The sequence below is a fragment of the Herpailurus yagouaroundi genome, unplaced genomic scaffold (genome assembly GCF_014898765.1).
Source record: "Herpailurus yagouaroundi ecotype Mexico unplaced genomic scaffold, PumYag 67702, whole genome shotgun sequence".
In the NCBI taxonomy this organism is placed as follows: Eukaryota; Metazoa; Chordata; class Mammalia; order Carnivora; family Felidae; genus Herpailurus; species Herpailurus yagouaroundi.
In genome coordinates this window covers 5,257,905-5,265,085 of record NW_024420501.1, presented here as the reverse complement: position 1 = coordinate 5,265,085, position 7,181 = coordinate 5,257,905, and the positions used below count along the sequence as shown (strand labels likewise).

The 7,181-nt window shown below is 43.7% G+C and overlaps 1 pseudogene; it reads right to left on the bottom strand.

Annotated features, from left to right (window-relative positions):
- On the bottom strand, positions 1-118 carry LOC121025854 (uncharacterized; annotated as a pseudogene).
- Positions 119-7,181: the final 7,063 nt, after the last annotated feature.

Below are 7,181 nucleotides of genomic sequence, written 5' to 3'. Positions count from 1 at the left end.
TTTTTAATGTGGCAGAATTTCAAGACTAATCTCTACTGAAATACTTCTGCGTTTTAATTAGCAATAATCGCGCCTCGGATAAACCTCATTGGCTATGATACTGCCACTGCGCAAAGCTACTTCTGCGTTTTAAAGAACTATTTTTCATTCTTCATGGTGTAATTAGAATTTAAATGATCCTCTTGTACTAATTTAACTATGGCTACACATAGGTCAAGACCTAGCTAGAGAGATGGGATTTGTCTTTCTAGCCACCGCAGCTTAACTAGTAGTAAGTTCTCAGTCTGCTGAGACTGAGGCCATTTTGTTAGCCAACGCTTTTTAATGAAAGGCTAAAAGCGGTGAGGGACGCAAGAGTAGTATACATATCCACCAACTTGCCGTAGCTAGCTTGTCTTAGCTCCTTGAGGGCCATGACTTTACAACTTTCACCTCGTCCCATCTGCTGTCAGTCGACAAAAATAGTGAATAAAAAACCACATGCTCACAAAACTAAATTCCATCTCACAGACTTAGAGTTTGCCTCCTCTTTCTCCCCTTTGAACAAAAGCTGCATTTAGTCAAAAAAGAAAAAAAAAAAAAGAGAGAGAAGGAAAACCAAACCATAAGAAACTCTTAAGGACAGACAACAAACTGAGGGTTGACGGAGGGATGTGGGTGGGGGATGGGCTAGATGGGTGATGGGCACTAAGGAGGGCACTTGTTATGATGAGCACTGGGTGTTGTGTGTAAGGGATGAGTCACTGAATTCTACTCCTGAAACCAATATTGCACTGCATGTTAAATAACTGGAATTTAGATAAACATTTGAAAAGAAAAAACATAAAGTTATATTTACTCTTGTCCCTGCTTCCATCTTTGGAAGGCACTTGGGAACATACAACACATTTACCAATTCAATGCCTGACTCATTTTTCTGTCAGTCTGCCATAATCCTATATAGTATTAGGAGGTTTGGTCTCACCCTCTCATCTCTTTTCCCATGTGTAGGCTCCAGCTATTCTACCAACTGGGGCAAAGACCCCCTTCTCTTCGTGTCACCTCATGACACGGTTACTACCCAGACTTGCTTACACCATGTGGGGGGAGGTCATAAAAAAAATGACCACCAGTTGACCTGTGAGCTGGACTCCAGCACTCGGAAGATCCTTATCCCCTCCCCTGTCCTTGAAATGTGGGTCCCACTTGCCTTTCCTTCTTCCAGAGGCTGCTCCAAGGACATGGCCTTGAGGTAGTGATGCAGTGTTGAGAACGCCTACATGGTATACATGCCTGAACCCAGTTAAGGCCTTTTTAAAACCTTTTAAGATTTGGTGGGCAGGTGCATGGATCCACTCGTCTTGTTGCCACCCAAGGCAAGCCTCATATGGAAGTTCCCTTTGCTCATTAAAACTGCCACTTACCAACCTGGAGTGACCTGCCTCTTTCTTTGGTCTCCCCCTGCCCTCGGCCTATGGGAGCCAACTTCAGATTACACTAGGGAAGCTCCTGAGAGGTTGTGAACCAACACACCATGCTTCTTCCTTCCCCTAAAACAACCTCTGATAAAATAGTATCGCCCCCCCCCCCGACTCTGTGTGCCTTCCAAGGTACTAATATATAACCACAGTAACTGTGCTAATGAAGGATACATATTTTATATGTAGATGCATATTGTGGCAAGTACTTTTGAGAAGATGGCAATGATTCTCATACTTCACCCGCTCTCGTGTCACTCAAAGGACTAAGTCTACTGATGACACTCCCAAGTCATGTAGGGCAGCGGGGGCCGCCACAGGGAGGGAAGCCATCCGAGCGGAGTTAGATAGGAGGGTCCCTGAAAAAATAACTGGGTGCAGCACAGGTACTGCCTCTATTGGAGAAAAATGTCCCAATTTCATTTTACCTAGGATCAAACCAAGTACCTAATGCCCAGCTGAATATATTTGTCTTTTAGTCATGAAATGTGATGGTCAGTCCCCTTCTGGTGTCCCTGGTTAAGCCTGTAGTTGTGAGGCACTGTCGTATGCAGCATTCATCTGTGATCTACCTGATGGTTTCTTTCTGCAGAAATCAGGATCTCTGTGCAGCGCACTGGGAAATAGGCTTGGCACCTCTCCAGGCTATTCGCTATTCAAAGCAGGTGCTGGGTGCTTGGCTGTGCTCACGAGGGAGGATTAGAATGCCAGGAGAGGCTTTCCCAGAGAATCGGCCTTCCGGTTCTGCTTGGGTGCAGGAGCCCTGCCAGGGACAACATGGCTCCGGAAAAGAGGGTCAACCAGCGGGAACACACAGGAATTTTACCAATATCCCCAACTCCCAAGGCAAAGAAATGTATGATGTAGGGGGGTGGGGCTAGGAGAATAACAGGATGTCAATGAAATCAATCCCCATTCCAAATGATTCGGGGGGAGGCATTCAACAAATTACACTCTTTACAATATACACTTTGCTGGGACTTGAGACCAGGAATCAGGGCACAGAAACACACAGTGTTTACTCCTTATGGCTAACATTTTGCTGTGGGAATGATGCCCTATAACGTGTAATTAGGGCCTGGATTCTTAATATACTACATGACACCCTTTCTTGAAAGTTCCTCCGTGGTGGGTAAGATTTTTGGGGGTTGTATGTATGTGGGAGAAAGAGACAGGGACGGGACACGAACACAGGAAACATGGGGCTGACTTCTTTTTTTTTTCTTTTTACTTTATTTTCTGAACCCTCAGAAAGTTCTTTAAGAGTAGGATGGGGGGCGCCTGGGTGGCTCAGTCGGTTGGGCGTCCGACTTCGGCTCAGGTCATGATCTCATGGTCCGTGAGTTCGAGCCTCGCGTCGGGCTCTGTGCTGACAGCTCAGAGCCTGGAGCCTGCTTTGGATTCTTTGTCTCCCTCTCTCTCTGGCCCTCCCCTGTTCATGCTCTGTCTCTCTCTGTCTCAAAAATAAATTTAAAAAATTAAAAAAAATTAAAAAAAAAAAGAGTAGGATGGGGCTGTGTACCTTTATTCTATATTGAATACTTACTCATTCTAAAGTTTTTATTTTTTTATTTATTTTGAGAGAGAGAGGTGGGGGGGGGGTCACAGAGAGGGAGACAAAATCCCAAGCAGGCTCCACACTGGCCGTGCAGAGTGTGGTGCGGGGCTCAAACTCATGAGCTGTGAGATCATGACCTGAGTCAAAAATCAAAGAGTTGGACATTTAATCGGCTGAGTCACCCAGGGACCCCCAATACTTAATCTAGAAAAGAAGTAGATATCTGTCTTGGATGACATCAAACACAGAGAATATTTATTGAGGACTGAGAAAACAGAGAGAAAACCATGGCCAAATATACCGTCAACTCGTCCTCCCATTAAATTTTTGCTCTAGGGTAATATGGACCAGAGCAAACTTTTAGAACTTTTGAATGGTTGGATCCTTGAGGGATGGGGGCAGTTAGGCTCGTACAGACATATTAAATAGAAAAAATAACAGGATGTAAAAGCATATGGTTATAATTCGAGATACATTACACCACACCTTTGACAAGAGGCTAGAGATGTAGGGGGAATACCAACAAATGTTAACAGAGTTGAGGGTAAAATCCTCAGGTGCATTTTTTTTTTCTTTTCTCAAATATACAAATTCTCTAACACATACTGGAGATGGAAAAATACCAAATGTACAAGGAGAAAAAAAGGAAAGGTGAGCGAGCAGTGGGGCGGGGAGCATGAGGACAAAAAGCTGGCGGCTTTCTAGTCTCTGTCCCCACAAAACCTACCCCAGAGATCCGGGGGCTCCATGAGTTTTGCCCCCTTGAGTCCCCCTCACTTCCTCCAGGCACGCCTAGGGCAGCCTGCTTCTGTACGTGCTGACCCCACAGCTCAAGAGGTAGACGGGCAGCACGTAGTGGAGGACAGTGTCCTACGTGTACAGGTAAACTTCTTCCCTAGCATCTAGCTTATTTGAAAATAGCCCTCCTACGCCTGGGTGGCTCAGTCCGTTGAGGGACCGACTCTTGGCTTTGGCTGAGGTCACGGTCTTAAGGTCACGGGATTGAGCCCCGTGTTGGGCTCTGCGCTGAGTGTGAAGGCCCGCTTGGGATTCTCTGTCTCGCTCCCTCTGCCCCTCTCCCCGACTTGTGCTCTCTCTCTCTCTCTCTCTCTCTCGAAATAAAAAAAAAAAAAGGAAGAAGAAAATAGCCCTTCTATATCATCTGAGAAAAGCTGGGCGCTTGGGTTTATAGTAGGAGCTGATAATTTGGCAACGCGTGTCAACAGCCCGACAGTGAGGTTGCCTGGTGCCCTGCTGTAACGTATACAGCAAACGAACGTATCTCTGTTTGGAAAAAAGGTTAAGAGCCTTGTTGTTGTTTTTTTTTTTTTTTTTTTTTTCGTTTTTTTTTATTTATTTTTGGGACAGAGAAAGACAGAGCATGAACGGGGGAGGGGCAGAGAGAGAGGGAGACTCAGAATCGGAAACAGGCTCCAGGCTCTGAGCCATCAGCCCAGAGCCCGACGCGGGGCTTGAACTCACGGACCGCGAGATCGTGACCTGGCTGAAGTCGGACGCTTAACCGACTGCGCCACCCAGGCGCCCCAAGAGCCTTGTTTTTTAAAGTGGTGTTTCCTCTAGGTCAATGATCCTTTTGATGAGTCTCGATATTCTTTTTTGGTATTGCCTGTGAACTCTGGCACACATTAAACAAATGGCCCTATGTATTTTCCCCCCTAAACTGATGATGAGAAATTTCTTATGTATTGAAATGTCCTTAATTGTTAAATACTAACTACATCCTTCTATTTGACGGAGAAGGATGATTCCACTTCCTGGAGTCAGGGCCGTGACTCAACTCCAAGGAGGGCAATGACCCTGGGCTTCATGTTTTCTTTCTCTCATCCTGGTTTAAGGGATAATGACGGAGGAAGGTGTTACCCCCAGGGCAAGTAGCAACATGGCTGCCGCTGATCCAATAGATTCAAAGGATCTAGCTGGTTTGGAAAACTAAGAAAATGAGGGCTGCAAATTAAGTTTGAGCACTAAATCAATCTTTTGATTACTGGATTCAAGTTAAAGGGCAGGAGGAAAGGCTTTATAATCTCGACATGGCTGGCTGTTTCTAGTCAGGAGTGCTGCCCACAGCATAATGCCACACTTCCTTTTATTAAAATGTCAAATTCTATTCAGCTGGAAATTTTCTTAAACGCCGGAGAAGGTTTATACTGAGTACACCTGACCGACTCTGGGGTTTATATCAATTAAATGAAATTTGGGCAGGTTGGATCACATTTCCCCCGAAAGAAACATGGTTCCCCTTCATATTCTCCCACGTGGTACCTGCATATGACACGAAAAAACCCAGCAGTTGTTCTGACTAGAACTCTACTTCATGTTGAGACTTTGGATTCAAATAAGGTGAGTCGGGCACAAGCAGCGAACACTGATTCAATGAAAGCAGCCACAACGTGATGGTAGCCAAGCCTACCACAGAAGAGAGGCTAAGGGCTCAAAGTTGTTTTGCAAGTATGCAAGTGACCACGATGGCCAACGCTGTAGAACCAGTTGGTTTGTGTTTGCTTGTTTATTCTTGTGAGATAAAACAATTCTGGAGAAGAACCGGTCACGACCTGTCTCAGAACGTGAGTCCAAATTTTAACAAACGGGAGCCTTGGCTACTTCCACATCTACATCTTAATCAGACGCCAGTATATGAAATAAGAAGAGTCCTACATGCCCTCAAGAAGCAGCAAGATCATGGAGAGCCGGTTCCCATGATGCTTACCCATCAGTGTTTCAGAAAGGAAATTAAGAATAAGTGATCACTCTTTCAGGGGATCTCTTTTGCGCTGCTGGTAGGAATGCAGACTGGTGCAGCCACTCTGGAAAACAGGGTGGGGGTTCCTCAAAAAATTGAAAATAGAACTACCCTACCACCCAGCCATTGCACTACTAGGTATTTATCCAAGGGATACAGGTGTGCTGTTTCAAAGGGGCACATGCACCCCATGTTCATAGCAGCACTATCAATAATAGCCAAAGTATGGAAAGAGCCCAAATGTCCATCAATGGATGAATGGATAAAGAAGATGTGGTATATATGTATATGTGTGTGTGTGTATATATATATATACACACACACACATACACATACACACACACACAGTGGAGTATTATGTGGCAATCAAAAAGAATGAAATCTTGCCATTTGCAACTACGTGGATGGAACTGGAGATTATTATGCTAAGTGAAATTAGAGAAAGACAAGTATCATATGACTTCACTCATATGAGGACTTTAAGAGATAAAACAGATGAACACAAGGGAAGCAAAAATAATATAAAAACAGGGAGGGGAACAAAACATAAGAGACTTTTAAATATGGAGAACAAACAGAGGGTTACTGGAGGGGTTGTGGGAGGGGGGATGGGCTAAATGGGTAAGGGGCACTAAGGAATCCACTCCTGAAATCATTGTTGAGTGCACTAGATGCTAACTAACTTGGATAAAAATTTAAAAAATAAAATAAAAATTAGAAAAAGAGCTGTAAACAATAAATAGCATTGCTTGTAAAAAAAAAAAAAGAATAAGTGATTACTCTTTCAGAAGTTAATCTAAACCAGACCACCCCTCTGAATCTCCAATCGTTCTGTTTATGACTCTGGACAGTTATTGGGATTATCCAGGGATTGGCAACTATACTGCTCACACTTAGTTTCACTGAGAACCAAACATTGATATTCTTATTCATCTCTTTTCTGGGGGGTCTACAGACTTACAACTGCATTCATAGTAGTTTTTCATTCACTTTTACTTAATACTAGCTTTACTGAGCCACAATTCAGAAATCATAAAATTCACCTTTTTACAGTGTGTAACCTAGTGGGTGTGAGTATATTCAGAGTTATGCAACCACCACCACTATGTAATTCCGAAACAGGCTCATCACCCCAAGAGAAACCCTATACCCACTAGCAGCCACACCCTATTTCCTTCTCCCGCAGTCCCCAACAACCACTAATCAACTTTCTGACTCAATGTATTTGCCTCTTCTGGATATTTCACATACATTACATCATAAAATATATGTGATTTTTGGCTGGTTTTTTTTTTTTGTTTCTTTAAATTGGCATAAGATTTTTAGTGTTAATCCATGTTATATTAGTACTTCATTTTTATGAGCAAATAATACTCCATTTTATGGGGATTTACAAACATATGGC